General features: G+C 38.3%; 1 pseudogene; it reads left to right on the top strand.

Moving 5' to 3' along the window:
* Positions 1-2,805: 2,805 nt before the first annotated feature.
* LOC101675532 lies at positions 2,806-4,139 on the top strand (annotated as a pseudogene).
* The last annotated feature ends 18,818 nt before the right edge of the window (positions 4,140-22,957 follow it).

The following is a 22,957-nucleotide window of genomic DNA, read 5'->3' as shown; positions in this document are numbered from 1 at the left end:
TGGTAGGCACCCTCCCCCAGAGGGCTAGACCAAATCCCTGCTCATACCATGTCTTTCATTGCAGGAGTTGTACTGAGCCTCTTTGCCTGTGAGGGTGGCGACAGGTATCAGTTCACAAATAAACCAGAGGGCCACCTAGTTCAAATGCACCACATTAAAGCAAGAGACAGAACACTGCTCACAACAGGCAAAGAGAAACTCTGCAGGCAACTAGTCTGAAGAAAAAAGCAGCCAGGACAAAACAACAGAGAACACACAATATACACTGGGGACACTCCCAGAAGTGCCAGACCCTAGGCAAAAGGGGACACCACACAGAAGGTCAATAAATCTTATTGCAAGAATGGGAGATATGGCTGATTTTGTAACACACAGAAACAGGCACAGAGACTTAGAAAAAAATGGGAAAACAAATTTATCCCAAATGAAAGAACAAGACAAGGTCACAACTAGAGATCTAAGTGAAATAGATATAAATAACATGACTGATAGAGAATTTAAAGTAATGATCACAAGGATACTCACTGGACTTAAGGAAAGAGTGGAAGACATGAGTGACACCCTTAATATAAAGATAAGGAATAACATAGCAGAAATAAAAGCCTCAGTAAATAAAATGAGAAATATATCTGATGGAATAAACAGTAGAATGGAAGAAGCAGAACAATGAATTAATGACCTAGAAGACAGAGAAATGGAAAGTGATCAACTTGAATGAAAAAGAGCAAAAAGAATTAAGCAACATGAGACTAGACTTGGGGAATTCAATGACTCCATCAAGCAGATCCACACAAAGACATATTGTAATTAAATTGGTAAAATATAGTGATAAGAAAAAAAAATTTAAAGCAGCAAGACAAAAGAAGACAGTAACATGAAAAGGGAAAACCCATAAGGCTACTAGGGGATTTTATAGCAGAAACTTTCTAAACTAAAAGGCAGTGGCATGATATATTCAAAGTGCAGAATGGGAAAAATCTGTAGGCAAAAATACACTAACCAGAGTTAGAGTAAGGGGGTGGAGAAAAATCATTCAGAACAGAAGGAGACATAAATAGTTTCTCAGTCCAAAAAAAAAAAAAAAATTTAAAGTAGTTTGTGATCACTAAATCTGCAAGAAATATTAAAGGGAGTGGAAAGGAAAGAACAAAAGTGAAAATATAAAGGTAGAAAATGCAAACAAAGCAGTAAAAATTAATATTTCTGTAAAAAATCAATCAAGGAACTTACTAAATAAAAAGATGTAAAATATGACAACATACTCTTATAATGTGGAGAGGTAAGGAAAAAAGAATGGGTTCAAACATAAATGACCATCAACATAATACAGACTGCTATATGCAGAAAAGTGTACATACAAACTTAATGGTAACCATATATCAAAAACCATTAATAAATATGCAAAGAAAAGAAAGAAAGAAATCCAAAGATATAATTTTAAAAATTAAGCAAGCCATGGAAGAGAGAAAGACAAGAAAGGGTCAGAGAGAAACCTTTAGAAACAACCGCAAAATAAATAATAAAATGTCAATGAATATATATCCATTAATAATTACTTTAAGTGTAAATGGACCAAACACTCCAATCAAAAGACAGGATGGTAGAATAGATTAAAAAAAAAAAAAATGAAGACTCATCTATATGCTGCCTATGAGAGACGCATTTTAGGCCTAAGGACACCTGAAAATTTTAAGTAAGGGGGTGGAGAAAAATCTACCATGCAAATGAATGTCAAAAAATGCCAGGGTAGCAAAATAGACTTTAAAGCAAAGACGAGACAAAGAAGGGCACTTTATCATAATAAAGGGGACAATCCAATAAAAAGATGTAACAATTGTAAATATTTATGCTCCCAACATGGGAGCACCCAAATATGTAAAACCATAACAAACATAAAGGAACAGATTGATAATAATACAATAAGAGTAGAGGACTTTAACATCCCACTTATATCAATGGACAGATCATCTAAACAGAAAATAAACAAAGAAACAATGGCTCTGAATGAAACCCTGGACCAGATGAATATGTAACAGATATTAAGAAGATTCCACCCTAAAACAGGATTATACACATTCTTTTCAAGTATACAAGGGAAATTCTCCAGAATAGATCACAAGTTAGTTCTCAACAAATGCAAAAAGATTGAAATCTTACCATACCATGCACTTTTCTGACCACAATGCTATGCAACTAGAATACATGGACACAAGTTACAATGAAAACACAATTGTGCAAAACCTTTGAGATATAGCAAAAGCAGACCTAGAAGGAAGTATATAGCAATACAGGACTACCTCAAGAAGCAAGAGAAATCTCAAATAAACAACCTAACTTTGCATCTAAAGAACCTAGAAAAAGAACAACAAACAAAGCCTAAAGCCAGCAGAAGAAAGGAAACAATAAAGATTAGAGCAGAAATGAACAATATAGAAACTAAAGAAACAATGGAACATATCAATGAAACCAGGAGCTAGTTCTTTGAAAAAAATAATAAAATTGGTAATCATCTCTTTTCTGCAATAGGTTTGTTGCTCGAACACATTTGCCTTAAAAACCATTGCTAAACCTAAACCAAAATGGGAAAGGAAAAGGCTCACATTGACATTGTTATCATTGGGGTGCCTAGGTGGCTCAGTGGGTTAAAGCCTCTGCCTTTGGCTCAGGTCACTGGGATCGAGCCCTGCATCGGGCTCTCTTCTCAGCAGGGAGCCTGCCTCCCCCTGTCTTTCTCTGCCTGCCTCTCTGCCTACTTGTGTTCTCTGTTCATCAAATAAGTAAATAAAATCTTTTTTAAAAATTGTCATCATTGGACACATAGATTCAGGCAAATCTATCACTGCTAGTCATCTGATCTACAAATGTAGTAGGATCAACATAAGAATTGTTGAAAATTTTTAGAAAGAGGCTGCTGAGATGGGAAAGGTTTCCTTTAAGTATGCCTGGGTCTTGGATAAACTGAAAGCTGAACATGAACGTGATGTCAGCATTGTTATCACCCTGTGGAAATTTGAGACCAACAAGTATGTGACCATCATTGATGAACCAAGACACAAAGATTTCATCAAAAACATGAATACAGGCACATCTCAGGTGGACTGTTCTGTGCTGATTGTTACTGCTGGTGTTGGTATATTTGAAGCAGGTATCTTCAAGAATGGGCAGAGCCTTAAGCATGTCTCTCTGGCTTACATATTGGGTGTGAAACAACTAATTGTTGGCGCTAACAAAATAGACTCCCCTGACTCACCCTATAGCCTGAAGAGACATGAGAAACTGTTAAGGAAATTAGCACCTACTTTAAGAAAATTGGCTACAACCCTGACACTATAGCATTTGGGTCAATTTCTGGTTGGAATGGCAACAATATACTGGAGTCAAGTGCAAACATACCTTGGTTCAAGGGATGGAAAGTTACCAATAAAGATGGCAATGCCAGTGGAACCACACTGCTTGAAGCTCTGCCACCTGCTCATCTAACAAAGCTTTGTGTCTGTTCCTCCAGGATGTCTAAAAAAGTAGTGGTATTAATACTCTCCCTCTGGGCCAAGTGGAGCCAGGTATTCTTAAACCCAGCATGATGGTTACTTTTGCTCCAATGTTAAAACTGAAGTCTGCTCAAATGTGCAATGAGGCATGGAGTGAGGCTTTTCCTGGGGGCAGTGTGGGCTTCAATGTCAACAATATACCTGTCAAAGATGTTCATTGTTGCAATGTAGCTGGTGACAACAAAAGTAACCCAGCAATTGAAGCAGCTGGATTCATGGCTCAGGGATTCATCCTGAACCATTCAGGCCAAATCAGTGCTGGATATACCCCTGTGCTGGATTTTCACACAGTTGACACTGTTAGCAAGTATGCTGAGATGAAGGAGAAGACTGATTTGTCATTGTAGAAAAAAAGCTGGAAGACACTCTTGCCCCAAATTCTGGAAATTTGGTGATGCTGCTATTGTTGATATGGTTCCTGAGAAGCCTATGTGTGTTCAGAGCTTCTTTCACTAACCTCCTCTAAGCCATTTTGCTGTTTATTACATGAAACAGACAATTTGTGTGCATGTCATCAAAGCAGTGGACAAGAAGGCAGTTGGAACTGGCAAGGTCTCTAAGTCTTCCCAGAAAGCTCGGAAGGCTAAATGAATATTATACCCAAAACCTGCCACCTCAGTTTTAATCATCAGTGGAAGAAGAGTCTGTCTCAACTGGCCATTTAAGTTTAATAGTAAAAAACTGGTTAATGACAAAAAAGCATTGTAAAATATTCAGAAGGAAAGGGGAGTGTTCTGTGAAACATTTTTCTTATATGTGTGGCAGTTTAAGTTATTAGATTTTAAAATCAGTACTTTTTAATGGAAACAACTTGAACAAAAATCTGTCACAGAATTTTGAGACCCATTAAAACCAAAGCTTATTGAGAAAAAAAAAAAAAACTGATAAACTTCTAACCAGACTTATCAAGAGAAAAAGAGAAAGGACTCAAATAAATAAAATCACAAATGATAGAGGAGAAATAACAACCAACACCACAGAAATACAATTACAAGAGAATATAATGCAAAACTATATGCCAACAAATTGGACAACCTGGAAGAAAGAGTTAAATGTCTAGAAACATAAACTACCAAATCTGAAAGAGAAAGAAATAGAAAACTTGAACAGACGAACAGACCAATAACCAGTAAAGAAATAGAATCAGCAATAAAAAAGTTATCAAAACAAACAAACAAACAAACAAACAAAAAGAAACAGAAGTCAAGGGCCAGATAGCTTCACAGGAGATTCTACCAAACATTTAAAAAAGTTTTAATACCTATTCTTCTCAAACTACTCCAAAAAATAGAAAAGGAAGGAAAACTTCCAAATTCATTCTATGAGGCCATCATGATCCTGATACATAAACCAGATAAAGAATCCTCTGAAACAAGGAATTACAAGCCAATATCTTTAATAAACTTGGATGCAAAAATTCTCAATAAAATACTAGCAAAACAAGTCCAACCATATATTAAAGAAATCATTCACCATAATCAAATGGGATTTAGTCCTGGGTTCACAAGTGGTTCAACATTCAAAAATCAATCAACATGATACAGCACATTAGTAAAAGGCAATATAATAACAATATGATTCTTTCAGTAGATGCAGAAAAAGCAGTTGACAAAGTGCAACATTTAGTCATGATAAAAAACCCTCAACAAAGAAGGTTTAGAGGGAATATACCACAACATAATAACAGCCATCTGTGAAGAATCCAGAGCTAACATCATCCTCAATGGGGGTGGGGGGCAGTGGTGGGGGAGACGGAAGAAGAGGGCTTTTCCTTTACAGTCATGAACAAGACAGGGATGTCCATTCTTACTATTTTTGTTCAAAATAGTCTGGAAGTCCTAGCTATAGCAGTCAGACAACAAAAATAAATAAGAGTCATCCAAGTTGGTAAGGAAGAAATAAAACTTTCACTATTTGCAGATGATATGATACTACATACAGAAAATCATAAAGACTCCACCAAAAAACTTCTAGAACTGATAAATAAATTCAGTAAAGTCATCGGATACAAAATCAATGTACAGAAATCTGTTGCATTTCTCTACACCAATAATGCAGGAAGAGAAAGAGAAATTAAGGAATCAATCTCATTCATAATTACACCCCAAATAATAAGATACCTAAGAATGAACCTAACCAAAGAGGTAAAGGACCTTTACTCTAAAAACTATAAAACACTAAAGAAAGAAATTGAAGATGACACATAGATATGGAAAGAAATTCCATGTGCATGAATTGGAAGAACAAATATTGTTAAAATGTCTATACTGCCCAAAGCAATCTACATATTCAGGGCAATCTCTATCAAAATACCACCAGTATTTTCATAGAGCTAGAACAAAAAATCCTAAAATCTGTATGGAACCAGAAAGACCCTGAAAAGCCACAGCAATCTTGAAAAAGAAAAACAAAACTGGAGGCATCACAATTCTAGACTTCAAGTTATATTACAAAGCTGAAGTGATCAAAACAGTACTGGCACAAAAATAAACCATAGATCAGTAAGACTGAATAGAAAACCCAGAAATAAACCCACAACTGTATGATCAATTAATCTTCAACAAAGCAGGAAAGAATACCTAATGGGGAAATTCTCTTCAACAAACGGTGCTGGGATAACTGGACAGCAACATGCAAAAGAATGAAAATGGACCACTTTCTTACACCATACATGAAAATAAATTCAAAATGGATTAAAGACCTAAATATGAGACCTGAAACCATAAATATGCTAGAGGAGAATACAGACAGCAAGTTCTTTGACATCAGCCATAGAAACTTTCTAGATATTTCTCCTGAAGAAGGGAAACAAAAGCAAAATAAACTATTGAGACTTCATTAAAATAAAAAGCTTCTGCACAGCAGAGGAAATAATCAACAAAACTAAAAGGCAACCTAAGGAATGGGAGAAGATATTTGCAAATGACATATCCAATCAAAGGTTAGTAGCCAAAATATATAAAGAACTTATAAAACTCAATACCACTCCCCAAAAAACCCTCAAATAATCAAATTTAAAAAATGGTCAGAAGATACAAACAGATGTTTCTTCAAAGAAGGCATACAGATGACCAACAAATAAAGGATGTTTATCATCCTCTCATCAGGGAAAAACAGGGAAATGCAATTCAAAATACAAATGCAAATTCAACCATCAGAAAAATGCAAATCAAAACCACAAGGAGATATCACCCCACACCTGTCAGAATGGCTAAAATAAACACAAGAAACAATAGGTGTTGGCGAGAGTGTGGAGAAGAGAAACCCTCTTGTACTGTTGGTGGGAATGCAAACTGGTGCAGCAACTGTGGAAAACAGCATCGAGGTTCCTCAAAAAGTTATTATTATTCCTCAAAAAGTTATTATTCCTAAAAATAGAACTACACTATGATCCAGCAATTGCATTATAGGTAGTTAGTCAAAGATTATAAAAACCCTAATTCAAAGGAATACATGTACCTGATGCTTGTTTACAATAGCCTTATTTAGAATCACCAAGATATGGAAGCAGCCTAGGTGTCCTCAGTTGATGAATGGATTAAAAAGAAGTGATCTCAACACACACACACACACACCATGCAAACACACACACACACACACACACACACATCCTGGAATAGTATTCAGTCATAAAAAAGAATGAAATCTTGCTATTTGCAATGACATGGATGGAGCAAGAAAGTATAATGCTAAGTGAAATAAGGCATTCAGAGAAAGACCAATACCATAGGATTTCATTCCTGTGTGGAACTTAAGAAACAAAACAGATGAGCAAATGGAAAACAGAAGAGAGAGATGAATCAAGAAACAGACTTTAAACTATAAAGAACAAAATGATGGTTATCAGAGGGGAGGAATATGAGAGGATGAGTTAAATAGGTGATGGGGATTAAGGAGTGCAGCTGTGATGAGCACCATGTGATGTATGGAATTGTTGAATCTCTGTATTGTGCACTTGAAACTAATATAACACTGCATATTAACTAACTGGCTTTAAAATGAAAACTTAGGAAGACAAAAAAAAAAAAAAACAACAACAGCAACAAACAAAAGAAAGAAATAAAGAAGTTAAAAGAATTCATCACCTCCAAGACAGCCTAACCTTTATAAGAAATGTTAAAATACTTCTTAAAACTCAAAAGAAAGAATGCTAATTAGTAAAAAGGAAACATAGAAATATAAATCTCATTGATAAAGGTAAATATGTGATAAAGGTAGTGGATTAATCAATTATAAATTCAGTATGAAGATTAAAAAGAATAGTGAGGAGGAGGCAAGATGGCAGAGAGGTAGCAGGCTGAGACTACATCAGCTAGCAGGAGATCAGCTAGATACCTTATCTAAAGATTGCAAACACCTGCAAATCCACCAGCAGATCGAAGAGAAGAACAGCAATTCTAGAAACAGAAAAACAACCACTTTCTGAAAGGAGAAGTGAATCCAAAGTGACGGGAAGATAGACCCCGGGGGGAGGGGCTGGCTCCCAGCAAGCGGGGCAAGCAGCGGAGCAACAGAGCACAAAATCAGGACTTTTAAAAGTCTGTTCCAGGCGCCTGGGTGGCTCCGTGGGTTAAGCTGCTGCCTTGGCTAGGGTCATGATCTCAGGGTCCTGGGATCAGAGTCCTGCATTGGGCTCTCTGCCCAGCAGGGAGCCTGCTTCCTCCTCTCTCTCTCTGCCTGCCTCTCTGCCTACTTGTGATCTCTCTCTGTCAAATAAATAAATAAAATCTTTAAAAAAAAAAAAAAGTCTGTTCCGCTGAGAAACATTGCTCCAGAGGCTAAACCGGGGCGAAATCCCACGTGGGGTCAGCGTGGCATCAGGTACCACAGGGTCACAGAAGGATTGGGGGTGTCTGAGTGTCGCAGAGCTTGCGGGTATTGGAACGGGAAAGCCGGCTACAGAGACAGAGCCGACAGTAAGATCACAGCTCGGGATTACCTTGAACCGGTTGCAGGTTCAGTGAGCTCGGAGCGCGGCCGGAGGTCAGGCACACGGGAGTTACTGGACGCTGTTCTCTGAGGGCACACTGGGGAGTGGGGCCCCAGGATCTCAGCTCCTCTGGCCCGGAGACCAGGAGGCCACCATTTGTACTCCCGTCCTATGGAACTCTACGGAAAGCGCTCAGGGAATAAAAGCTCCTGAAAGCACCCGAGCGGATTACTCAGCCCAGCCCCTGGCAAGGACGGTGCAATTCCGCCTAGGGCAAAGACACTTGAGAATCACTACAAAAGGCCTCTCCCCCAGAAGATCAACAAGAAATCCAGCCAAGAACGAGTTCACCTACCAAGGAGTGCGGTTTCAATACCAAGGAGAGCAGCAGAATTCCAGAGGAGGAGAAAGCAAAGCACAGAACTCATGGCTTTCTCCCTGTGATTTTTTTTAGTCTTGCAGTTAATTTACTTTTTTCCTTTTTCATTTTTTTTCTCTTCTTATGCTAATTTTTTAAACTTTTACCCTTTTCTTTTTTAATGTTTTTTTAACTAGTTTATCTAATATATATATTTATTCTTTTTTATACTTTTCTTTATTTGTTTTATTTTTCTTAATTCTTTTTTTTTCTTTTTCTTTCTTTCTTTTTGAACTTCTTTTTATCCCCTTTCTCCCCCCTCATGATTTGGGATCTCTTATGATTTAGTTAAAGCATATTTTCCTGGGGTTGTTGCCACCCTTTTAGTATTTTACTTGCTCCTTCAAATACTCTTATCTGGACAAAATGACAAGGCAGAAAAATTCAACACAAAAAAAAAAGAACAAGAGGCAGTACCAAAGGCTAGGGACCTAATCAATACAGACATTGGTAATATGTCAGATCTAGAATTCAGAATGACAATTCTCAAGGTTCTAGCTGGGCTTGAAAAAGGCATGGAAGATATTAGAGAAACCCTCTCAGGAAATATAAAAGCCCTTTCTGGAGAAATAAAAGAACTAAAATCTAACCAAGTTGAAATCAAAAAAGCTATGAATGAGGTGCAATCAAAAATGGAGGCTCTCACTGCTAGGATAAATGAGGCAGAAGAAACAATTAGCGATAGAGAAGACAGAGAATAAAGAAGCTGAGCAAAAGAGGGACAAAACAGCTACTGGACCACGAGGGGAGATATCGAGAGATAAGTGACACCTTAAGATGAAACAACATTGGAATAATTGGAATTCCAGAAGAAGAAGAAAGAGAGAGGGGAGCAGAAGGTATACTGGAGAGAATTATTGGGGAGAATTTCCCCAATATGGCAAGGGGAACGAGCATCAAAATTCAGGAGGTTCAGAGAATGCCACTCAAAAGCAATAAGAATAGGCCCACACCCAGTCACTTAATAGTAAAATTTACAAGTCTAGGTGACAAAGAGAAAATCCTGAAAGCAGACCAGGAAAAGAAGTGTGTAACATACAATGGTAAAAATAGTAGATTTGCAGCTGACTTATCCACAGAGACCTGGCAGGCCAGAAAGAGCTGGCATGATATTTTCAGAGCACTAAACGAGAAAAACATGCAGCCAAGAATACTATATCCAGCTACGCTATCATTGAAAATAGAAGGAGAGATTAAAAGCTTCCAGGACAAACAAAACCTGAAAGAATTTGCAAACACCAAACCAGCTCTACAGGAAATATTGAAAGGGGTCCTCTAAGCAAAGAGAGAGCCTACAAGTGGTAGAGCAGAAAGGAACAGAGACCATATACAGTAACAGTCACCTTACAGGCAATACAATGGCACTAAATTCATATCTCTCAATAGTTACCCTGAATGTGAATGGGCTAAATGCCCCAATCAAAAGACACAGGGTATCAGAATGGATAGAAAAAGAAAACCCATCTATATGTTGCCTCCAAGAAACTCATTTTAAGCCCGAAGACACCTCCAGATTTAAAGTGAGGGGGTGGAAAAGAATTTACCATGCTAATGGACATCAGAAGAAAGCAGGAGTGGCAATCCTTATATCAGATCAATTAGATTTTAAGCCAAAGACTATAATAAGAGATGGGGAAGGACACTATATCATAATCAAAGGGTCTGTCCAACAAGAAGATTTAACAATTTTAAATATCTATGCCCCCAACGTGGGAACAGCCAACTATGTAAACCAAATAATAACAAAATCAAAGAAACACATCAACACTAATACAATAATAGTAGGAGACTTTAACACTCCCCTCACTGAAATGGACAGATCATCGAAGCAAAAGATCAACAAGGAAATAAAGGCCTTAAATGACACACTGGACCAGATGGACATCACAGATATATTCAGAACATTTCATCCCAAAGCAACAGAATACACATTCTTCTCTAGTGCACATGGAACATTCTCCAGAATAGATCACATCCTCGGTCCTAAATCAGGATTCAACCGGTATCAAAAGATTGGGATCATTCCCTGCATATTTTCAGACCACAATGCTCTAAAGCTAGAACTCAACCACAAAAGGAAGTTTGGATAGAAACCAAATACATGGAGACTAAACAGCATCCTTCTAAGGAATGAATGGGTTGGGACGCCTGGGTGGCTCAGTTGGTTAAGCAGCTGCCTTTGGCTCAGTTCATGATCCCAGCGTCCTGGGATCGAGTCCCACATCGGGCTCCTTGCTCCGCAGGGAGCCTGCTTCTCCCTCTGACTCTGCCTTCCACTCTGTCTGCCTGTGCTCGCTCTCGCTCGCTCTCTCTGACAAATAAATAAATCTTAAAAAAAAAAAAAGAATGAATGGGTCAACCGGGAAATTAAAGAAGAATTGAAAAAAATCATGGAAACAAATGATAATGAAAATACAACGGTTCAAATTCTGTGGGACACAACAAAGGCAGTCCTGAGAGGAAAATATATAGCGGTACAAGCCTTTCTCAAGAAACAAGAAAGGTCTCACGTACACAACCTAACCCTACACCTAAAGGAGCTGGAGAAAGAACAAGAAAGAAACCCTAAGCCCAGCAGGAGAAGAGAAATCATAAAGATCAGAGCAGAAATCAATGAAATAGAAACCAAAAAAACAATAGAACAAATTAACGAAACTAGGAGCTGGTTCTTTGAAAGAATTAATAAAATTGATAAACCCCTGGCCCGACTTATCAAAAAGAAAAGAGAAAGGACCCAAATAAATAAAATCATGAATGAAAGAGGAGAGATCACAACTAACACCAAAGAAATACAAACTATTATAAGAACATACTATGAGCAACTATACGCCCACTAATTTAACAATCTGGAAGAAACGGATGCATTCCTAGAAACATATAAATAACACAACTGAACCAGGAAGAAATAGAAAGCCTGAACAGACCCATAACCAGTAAGGAGATTGAAACAGTCATTAAAAATCTCCAAACAAACAAAAGCCCAGGGCCAGACGGCTTCCTGGGGGAATTCTACCAAACACTTAAAGAAGAACTAATTCCTATTCTCCTGAAATTATTCCAGAAAATTGAAATGGAAGGAAAATTTCCAAACTCATTTGATGAGGCCAGCATCACCTTGATCCCAAAACCAGACAAGCATCCTATCAAAAAAGAGAGCTATAGACCAATATCCTTGATGAACACAGATGCGAAAATTCTCACCAAAATACTAGCCAATAGGATTCAACAGTACATTAAAAGGATTATTCACCACGACCAAGTGGGATTTATTCCAGGGCTGCAAGGTTGGTTCACATCCACATCAGTCAATGTGATACAACATATCAATAAAAGAAAGAACAAGAAGCATATGATACTCTCAATAGATGCTGAAAAAGCATTTGACAAAGTACAGCATCCCTTCCTGATCAAAACTCTTCAAAGTGTAGGGATAGAGGGCATATACCTCAATATCATCAAAGCCATCTATGAAAAACCCACCGCAAATATCATTCTCAATGGAGAAAAACTGAAAGCTTTTCCGCTAAGGTCAGGAACACGGCAGGGATGTCCATTATCACCACTGCTATTCAACATAGTACTAGAGGTCCTAGCCTCAGCAATCAGACAACAAAAGGAAATTTAAGGCATCCAAATCAGCAAAGAAGAAGTCAAACTATCACTCTTCGCAGATGATATGATACTACATGGGGAAAACCCAAAAGACTCCACTCCAAAACTGCTAGAACTTCTACAGGAATTCAGTAAAGTGTCAGGATATAAAATCAATGCACAGAAATCAGTTGCATTTCTCTACACCAACAGCAAGACAGAAGAAAGAGAAATTAAGGAGTCAATCCCATTTACAATTGCACTCCAAGCCATAAGATACCTAGGAATAAACCTAACCAAAGAGGCTAAGTATCTATACTCAGAAAACTATAAAGTACTCATGAAAGAAATTGAGGAAGACACAAAGAAATGGAAAAATGTTCCATGCTCATGGGTTGGAAGAATAAATATTGTGAAAATGTCTATGCTACCTAAAGCAATCTACACATTTAATGCAATTCCTATCAAAGTACCATCCATCTTTTTCAAAGAAATGGAACAAATAATTCTAAAATTTATATGGAACCAGAAAAGACCTCGAATAGCCAAAGGGATATTGAAAAAGAAAGCCAACGTTGGTGGCATCACAATTCCGGACTTCAAGCTCTATTACAAAGCTGTCATCATCAAGACAGCATGGTACTGGCACAAAAACAGACACATAGATCAATGGAACAGAATAGAGAGCCCAGAAATAGACCCTCAAATCTATGGTCAACTAATCTTCGACAAAGCAGGAAAGAATGTCCAATGGAAAAAAGACAGCCTTTTCAATAAATGGTGCTGGGAAAATTGGACAGCCACATGCAGAAAAATGAAATTGGACCATTTCCTTACACCACACGCAAAAATAGACTCCAAATGGATGAAGGACCTCAATGTGTGAAAGGAAGCCATCAAAATCCTTGAGGAGAACACGGGCAGCAACCTCTTCGACCTCAGCCACAGCAACATCTTCCTAGGAACAACGCCAAAGGCAAGGGAAGCAAGGGCAAAAATGAACTATTGGGATTTCATCAAGATCAAAAGCTTTAGCACAGCAAAGGAAACAGTTAACAAAATCAAAAGACAACTGACAGAATGGGAGAAGATATTTGCAAATGACATATCAGATAAAGGACTAGTGTCCAGAATCTATAAAGAACTTAGCAAACTCAACACCCAAAGAACAAATAATCCAATCAAGAAATGGGCAGAGGACATGAACAGACATTTCTGCAAAGAAGACATCCAGATGGCCAACAGACACATGAAAAAGTGCTCCATATCACTCGGCATCAGGGAATACAAATCAAAACCACAATGAGATATCACCTCACACCAGTCAGAATGGCTAAAATCAACAAGTCAGGAAATGACAGATGCTGGCGAGGATGCGGAGAAAGGGGAACCCTCCTACACTGTTGGTGGGAATGCAAGCTGGTGCAGTCACTCTGGAAAAAAGCATGGAGGTTCCTCAAAATGTTGCAAATAGAACTGCCCAATGACCCAGCAATTGCACTATTGGGTATTTACCCTAAAGATACAAACGTAGTGATCCAAAGGGGCACGTGCACCCAAATGTTTATAGCAGCAATGTCCATAAGAGCCAAACTATGGAAAGAATCTAGATGTCCATCAACAGATGAATGTATAAAGAAGATGTAGTATATATACACAATGGAATACTATGCAGCCATCAAAAGAAATGAAATCTTGCCATTTCCGACAACATGGATGGAACTAGAGTGTATCATGCTTAGCGAAATAAGTCAAGCAGAGAAAGACAACTATCATATGATCTCCCTGATATGAGGAAGTGGTGAGGCAACATGGGGGCTTAAGTGGGTAGGAGAAGAATAAATGAAACAAGATAGGATTGGGAGGGAGACAAACCATAAGTGACTCTTAATCTCACAAAACAAACTGAGGGTTGCTAGGGGCAGTGGGGTTGGGAGAAGGGGGGTAGGGTTGTGGATATTGGGGAGGGTATGTGCTTTAGTGAGTGCTGTGAAGTGTGTAAACCTGGCGATTCACAGACCTGTACCCCTGGGGATAAAAATATATGTTTATAAAAAATTAAAAATTAAAAAAAAGATAGAATAGTGAAAGTAATTATTATAATTAAAGCATGCATAACATTAAAAGATGTAAAATACAACATCAAAAACATAAAATGAGAGCTTTAGAATGTTTTCATAGTTTCATAGTTATGTTATTACCAACTTAAAATAGACTCTCATATGTGAACCACCTAGAAAATAACTCATAGAATCTCAAATATAATGATAAAATTCTAAGATTACCACTCAAAAAATCAACAAACTATGATAGAGAAACAAACAAACAGACAAACAAAAAAAACAAAACCAAAAACAAAAAAAACAGATGAACTACAAAACAACCAGAAGACAATTTAAAAAATGGCTATAAGTTATATCCATCAATAGTCACATTAAGTATAAATGAACTAAATTAATGGATTAAAAAATATCAATATCCATGCATGTGTTTCCTACAAGATATTCAAGTGGTAGAACACACACAGACTGAAAGTGAACGGATGAAGAAAGACATTCCGTGCAAATGAAAACAAACAAAAACACAAAAACTGGCTAGTTATATCACACAAAATAGACTTTAAAACAGACTGCTCTAAGAAACAACAATGTATATTACATTGATAAGAGATCAATCCAACAGGAACATATAACATGTATAAATAATTATGCATCCAACACAGAAGTACCAAATATATATATTAACAGGTCTAAATGGAAAAATAGACAACAATACAATAATAGCAAGGGACTTTAATCCATCACTTCCAACAATTGAGGGATCATCCAGAGAGATAATCAATATGGAAACATTGCCTTTAAAAAACACATTAGATCGGGGCGCCTGGGTGGTTCAGTGAGTTAAGGCCTCTGCTTTTGGCCTAGGTCGTGATCCCAGGACCCTGGGATCCAGAGACCCACATCGGGCTCTCTGCTTAGCAGGGAGCCTGATTTCCTTCCTCTCTCTCTGGCCTGCCTCTCTACCTACTTGTGATCTCTGTCTGTCAAATAAATAAATAAATAAAATTTTAAAATAAATAAAAAACACATTAGATCAGATAGACTTAGTGGATATATACAGAGTATTCCATCCAAAACCAGCAAATTACACCTCCTTCTCAAGTGTACATGAAACCTTCTCCAGAATAGATCATATATTAAGCCACAAATCAGGTCTTAACAACTTTAATATTATTGAACTTATATCAAGCATCTTCTTTGACCAAAGCTGTATAAAACTATAAAAAATTACAAGAAAAAAGCGGAAAACTTAAAAATATATGGAAACTAAACATGCTACAGAACAACCAAAGGGTCAAACAGAGGAATCAAAAATGAAATCAAAAAGTACCTTGAGTCAAACAGAAGTGGAATATGCAGCTTACCAAAACTTATGGAATACAGCAAAAGCAGTTTTTTTTTTATAAACATATATTTTTATCCCCAGGGGTACAGGTCTGTGAATCACCAGGTTTACACACTTCACAGCACTCACCAAATCACATACCCTCCCCAATGTCCATAATCCCACCCCCTTCTCCCAAAACCCCTCCCCCCGGCAACCCTCAGTTTGTTTTGTGAGATTAAGAGTCACTTATGGTTTGTCTCCCTCCCAATCCCATCTTGTTTCATTTATTCTTCTTCTACCCACTTAAGCCTCCATGTTGCATCACCACTTCCTCATATCAGGGAGATCATATGATAGTTGTCTTTCTCTGCTTGACTTATTTCACTAAGCATGATATGCTCTAGTTCCATCCATGTTGTCACAAATGGCAAGATTTCATTTCTTTTGATGGCTGCATAGTATTCCATTGTGTATATATAACACATCTTCTTGATCCATTCATCTGTTGATGGACATCTAGGTTCTTTCCATAGTTTGGCTATTGTGGACATTGCTGCTATAAACATTAGGGTGCACGTGCCCCTTTCGATCACTACGTTTGTATCTTTAGGGTAAATACCCAATAGTGCAATTGCTGGGTCATAGGGCAGTTCTATTTGCAACATTTTGAGGAACTTCCATGCTGTTTTCCAGAGTGGCTGCACCAGCTTGCATTCCCACCAACAGTGTAGGAGGGTTCCCCTTTCTCCGCATCCTCGCCAGCATCTGTCATTTCCTGACTTGTTGATTTTAGCCATTCTGACTGGTGTGAGGTGATATCTCATTGTGGTTTTGATTTGTATTTCCCTAATGCCGAGTGATATGGAGCACTTTTTCATGTGTCTGTTGGCCATCTGGATGTCTTCTTTGCAGAAATGTCTGTTCATGTCCTCTGCCCATTTCTTGATTGGATTATTTGTTCTTTGGGTGTTGAGTTTGCTAAGTTCTTTATAGATTCTGGACACTAGTCCTTTATCTGATATGTCGTTTGCAAATATCTTCTCCCATTCTGTCAGTTGTCTTTTGATTTTGTTAACTGTTTCCTTTGCTGTGCTAAAGCTTTTGATCTTGATGAAATCCCTGTAGTTCATTTTTTCCCTTGCTTCCCTTGCCTTTTGCGTTGTTCCTAGGAAGATGTTGCTGCGGCAGAGGTCGAAGAGGTTGCTGCCCGTGTTCTCAAGGATTTTGATGGATTCCTTTCGTACATTGAGGTCCTTCATCCATTTTGAGTCTATTTTTGTGTGAGGTGTAAGTGAATGGTCCAATTTCATTTTTCTGCATGTGGCTGTCCAATTTTCCCAGCACCATTTATTGAAAAGGCTGTCTTTTTTCCATTGGACATTCTTTCCTGCTTTGTCGAAGATTAGTTGACCATAGAGTTGAGGGTCTATTTCTGGGCTCTCTATTCTGTTCCATTGATCTATGTGTCTGTTTTTGTGCCAGTACCATGCTGTCTTGATGATGACAGCTTTGTAATAGAGCTTGAAGTCCGGAATTGTGATGCCACCAACGTTGGCTTTCTTTTTCAATATCCCTTTGGCTATTCGAGGTCTTTTCTGGTTCCATATAAATTTTAGAATTATTTGTTCCATTTCTTTGAAAAAGATGGATGGTACTTTGATAGGAATTGCATTAAATGTGTAGATTGCTTTAGGTAGCATAGACATTTTCACAATATTTATTCTTCCAATCCAGGAGCATGGAACATTTTCCCATTTCTTTGTGTCTTCCTCAATTTCTTTCATGAGTACTTTATAGTTTTCTGAGTATAGATTCTGTGTCTCTTCGGTTAGGTTTATTCCTAGGTATCTTATGGTTTGGGGTGCAATTGTAAATGGGATTGACTCCTTAATTTCTCGTTCTTCTGTCTTGCTGTTGGCATAGAGAAATGCAACTGATTTCTGTGCATTGATTTTATATCCTGACACTTTACTGAATTCCTGTAGAAGTTCTAGCAGTTTTGGAGTGGAGTCTTTTGGGTTTTCCCCATGTAGTATCATATCATCTGCGAAGAGTGATAATTTGACTTCTTCTTTGCCGATTTGGATGCCTTAAATTTCCTTTTGTTGTCTGATTGCTGAGGCTAGGACCTCTAGTACTATGTTGAATAGCAGTGGTGATAATGGACATCCCTGCCGTGTTCCTGACCTTAGCGGAAAAGCTTTCAGTTTTTCTCCATTGAGAATGATATTTGCGGTGGGTTTTTCATAGATGGCTTTGATGATATTGAGGTATGTGCCCTCTATCCCTACACTTTGAAGAGTTTTGATCAGGAAGGGATGTTGTACTTTGTCAAATGCTTTTTCAGCATCTATTGAGAGTATCATATGGTTCTTGTTCTTTCTTTTATTGATGTGCTGTATCACATTGACTGATTTGCGGATGTTGAACCAACCTTGCAGCCCTGTAATAAATCCCACTTGGTCGTGGTGAATAATCCTTTTAATGTACTGTTGAATCCTATTGGCTAGTATGTTGTTGAGTATTTTTGCATCTGTGTTCATCAAGGATATCGGTCTATAGCTCTCTTTCTTGGTGGGATCCTTGTCTGGTTTTGGGATCAAGGTGATGCTGGCCTCATAAAATGAGTTTGGAAGTTTTCCTTCCATTTCTATTTTTTGGAACAGTTTCAGGAGAATAGGAATTAGTTCTTCTTTAAATGTTTGGTAGAATTCCCCCGGGAAGCCGTCTGGCCCTGGGCTTTTGTTTGTTTGGAGATTTTTAATGACTGTTTCAATCTCCTTACTGGTTATGGGTCTGTTCAGGCTTTCTATTTCTTCCTGGCTCAGTTGTGGTAGTTTATATGTTTCTAGGAATGCATCCATTTCTTCCAGATTGTCAAATTTATTGGCGTAGAGTTGATCATAGTATGTTCTTATAATAGTTTGTATTTCTTTGGTGTTAGTTGTGATCTCTCCTCTTTCATTCATGATTTTATTTATTTGGGTCCTTTCTCTTTTCTTTTTGATAAGTCGGGCCAGGGGTTTATCAATTTTATTAATTCTTTCAAAGAACCAGCTCCTAGTTTCGTTAATTTGTTCTATTGTTTTTTTGGTTTCTATTTCATTGATTTCTGCTCTGATCTTGATGATTTCTCTTCTCCTGCTTGGCTTAGGGTTTCTTTCTTGTTCTTTCTCCAGCTCCTTTAGGTGTAGGGTTAGGTTGTGTACGTGAGACCTTTCTTGTTTCTTGAGAAAGGCTTGTACCGCTATATATTTTCCTCTCAGGACTGCCTTTGTTGTGTCCCACAGAGTTTGAACCGTTGTATTTTCATTATCATTTGTTTCCATGATTTTTTTCAATTCTTCTTTAATTTCCCAGTTGACCCATTCATTCTTTAGAAGGATGCTGTTTAGTCTCCATGTATTTGGGTTCTTTCCAAACTTCCTCTTGTGGTTGAGTTCTAGCTTTAGAGCATTGTGGTCTGAAAATATGCAGGGAATGATCCCAATCTTTTGATACCTGTTGAGTCCTGATTTAGGACCGAGGATGTGATCTATTCTGGAGAATGTTCCATGTGCACTAGAGAAGAATGTGTATTCTGTTGCTTTGGGATGAAATATTCTGAATATATCTGTGATGTCCATCTGGTCCAGTGTGTCGTTTAAGGCCTTTATTTCCTTGCTGATCTTTTGCTTGGATGACCTGTCCATTTCAGTGAGGGGAGTGTTCAAGTCCCCTACTATTATTGTATTATTGTTGATGTGTTTCTTTGATTTTGTTATTAATTGGTTTATATAGTTGGCTGCTCCCACGTTGGGGGCATAGATATTTAAAATTGTTAAATCTTCTTGTTGGACAGACCCTTTGAGTATGATATAGTGTCCTTCCTCATCTCTTATTATAGTCTTTGGCTTAAAATCTAATTGATCTGATATAAGGATTGCCACTCCTGCTTTCTTCTGATGTCCATTAGCATGGTAAATTCTTTTCCACCCCCTCACTTTAAATCTGGAGGTGTCTTCGGGCTTAAAATGTGTTTCTTGGAGGCAACATATAGATGGGTTTTGTTTTTTTATCCATTCTGATACCCTGTGTCTTTTGACAGGGGCATTTAGCCCATTCACATTCAGGGTAACTATTGAGAGATATGAATTTAGTGCCATTGTATTGCCTGTAAGGTGACTGTTACTGTATATGGTCTCTGTTCCTTTCTGCTCTACCACTTGTAGGCTCTCTCTTTGCTTAGAGGACCCCTTTCAATATTTCCTGCAGAGCTGGTTTGGTATTTGCAAATTCTTTCAGTTTTTGTTTGTCCTGGAAGCTTTTAATCTCTCCTTCTATTTTCAATGATAGCCTAGCTGGATATAGTATTCTTGGCTGCATGTTTTTCTCGTTTAGTGCTCTGAAAATATCATGCCAGCTCTTTCTGGCCTGCCAGGTCTCTGTGGATAAGTCAGCTGCCAATCTAATATTTTTACCATTGTATGTTACAGACTTCTTTTCCCGGGCTGCTTTCAGGATTTTCTCTTTGTCATTGAGACTTGTAAATTTTACTATTAGGTGACGGGGTGTGGGTCTATTCTTATTGATTTTGAGGGGCGATTTCTGAACCTCCTGAATTTTGATGCTCGTTCCCTTTGCCATATTGGGGAAATTCTCCCCAATAATTCTCTCCAGTATACCTTCTGCTCCCCTCTCACTTTCTTCTTCTTCTGGAACCCCAATTATTCTAATGTTGTTTCGTCTTATGGTGTCACTTATCTCTCGAATTCTCCCCTCGTGGTCCAGTCGCTGTTTGTCCCTCTTTTGCTCAGCTTCTTTATTCTCTGTCATTTGGTCTTCTATATCACTAAATGTTTCTTCTGCCTCATTTATCCTAGCAGTGAGAGCCTCCATTTTTTATTTCACCTCATTCATAGCTTTTTTGATTTCAACTTGGTTAGATTTTAGTTCTTTTATTTCTCCAGAAAGGGCTTTTATATCTCTCGAGAGGGTTTCTCTAATATCTTCCATGCCTTTTTCGAGCCCGGCTAGAACCTTGAGAATTGTCATTCTGAACTCTAGATCTGACATATTACCGATGTCTGTATTGAGTAGGTCCCTAGCCTTCGGTACGGCCTCTTGTTCTTTTTTTTGTGTTGAATTTTTACGTCTTGTCATTTTGTCCAGATAAGAGTAAATGAAGGGGCAAGTAAAATACTAAAAGGGTGGCAACAACCCCAGGAAAATATGCTTTAACCAAATTAGAAGAGATCCAAAATCGTGAGTGGGGAGAAAGGGGATAAAAAGAGGTTCAAAAAGGAAGAAAGAAAAAAAAAAGAAAAGAAAAAAAAAAGAGAAAAGAAAAGAAAAGAATTTAAAAAAAAAAAAAGAATACACCTAAGAAAAATGTAAAAAAGAAAAAATATATATATTAGATAAACTAGTATAAAATCGTTAAAAAAGAAAAAGGTAACAGTTAAAAAAAAATTTTACCCGAAGGTGAGAAAAAAAAAAAAAAATGAAAAAGAAAAAATTAAATTAACTGCAAGACTAAAAAAATCACAGGAAAAAAGCCATGAGTTCCGTGCTTGGCTTTCTCCTCCTCTGGAATTCTGCTGCTCTCCTTGGTATTGAAACCGCACTCCTTGGTAGGTGAACTTGGTCTTGGCTGGATTTCTTGTTGATCTTCTGGGGGAGGGGCCTGTTGTAGTGATTCTCAAGTGTCTTTGCCCCAGGCGGAATTACACCGCCCTTACCCGGGGCCGGGGTGATTAATCTGCTCGGGTTTGCTTTCAGGAGCTTTTTGTTCCCTGAGCGCTTTCCGTAGAGTTCCAGAGGACGGGAATACAAATGGCGGCCTCCTGGTCTCCGGCCCGGAGGAGCCGAGAGCCCAGGGCCGCACTCCTCATTGCGCGCTCAGAGAACCGCGCCCAGTTACTCCCGTCTGCCTGACCTCCGGCCGCGCTCCGAGCTCACCGAGCCTGCGACCGGTTCAAGGTAACACGGAGCTGTGAGCTTACTGTCGGCTCTGTCTCTGTAGCCTGCTTTCCCGTTCCAATACCCGCAAGCTCTGCGACACTCAGACACCCCCGATCCTTCTGTGACCCTGCGGGACCTGAGGACACGCTGACCCCGCATGGGCTTCGCCCCGGTTTAGCCTCTGGAGCGATGTCCCTCAGCGGAACAGACTTTTAAAAGTCCTGATTTTGTGCACGGTTGCTCCGCCGCTTGCCGGGAGCCGGCCCCTCCCCCCGGGGTCTATCTTCCCGTCGCTTTGGATTCACTTTTCCGCCAGTCCTACCTTTCAGAAAGTGGTTGTTTTTCTGTTTCCAGAATTGCTGTTCTTCTTCTCTTCGATCTGCCGATGGATTTTCAGGTGTTTGCAATCTTTAGATAAGCTATCTAGCTAATCTCCGGCTAGCTGAAGCAGTCTCAGCTTGCTACTTCTCCGCCATCTTGACTCCTCCCCTCAGCAAAAGCAGTTTTAATAGGGAAATTAAAAGCAATAAAATCCTTCCTCAAAAAACAACAAAATCTCAGATTTTAACTTTACACCTCAAGGAACTAGAAAAAGAACAAATAAAGCCCAAGGTTAGTAGAATGAAGGAAATAATAAAGATCAGAGCAGAAATAAAAGACATAAAAGATACTAAATAGAAAATAGAAAAGATCACTGAAACCAAGAGCTGGTTCTTTGAAAAGATAAAATTGATAAATTTTTAGTTAGGCTCACAAAGAAGAAAAGCAACAGGACTCAAATTAAATCAGAAGTGAAAAGAGAGATTTTACAATGAATGCCAAAGAAATACGGCAGATCATAAGAAACTACTACGAACAATTATACATTAACAAATTGTACTAGAAGAAATGGGTACATTCCTAGATACATAGCTTTCCAAGACTGAATTATGAACATGTTAACTTGTAATTTGGGTGTGAGATGACTGAGAAACAGAGCAGTTGGGTAGTTGGTCTCTGAATAACAAAGTCTGGTGTGGGGAGGTCTATACTAGACTTAGATCAATGTCCACACCTCACTGGGAACCTGCATGTACAGTAGGGTAGTCTATGCAAGATGCCTCCCACACCATTTAGAGATATGTGTCTACCAGTGTGAGG

Source organism: Mustela putorius, unplaced genomic scaffold (genome assembly GCF_011764305.1).
Source record: "Mustela putorius furo isolate JIRA1106 unplaced genomic scaffold, ASM1176430v1.1 tig00000117_pilon_pilon_pilon, whole genome shotgun sequence".
NCBI classification, from domain to species: domain Eukaryota; kingdom Metazoa; phylum Chordata; class Mammalia; order Carnivora; family Mustelidae; genus Mustela; species Mustela putorius.
This window is presented reverse-complemented; position numbering and strand designations above follow the sequence as displayed.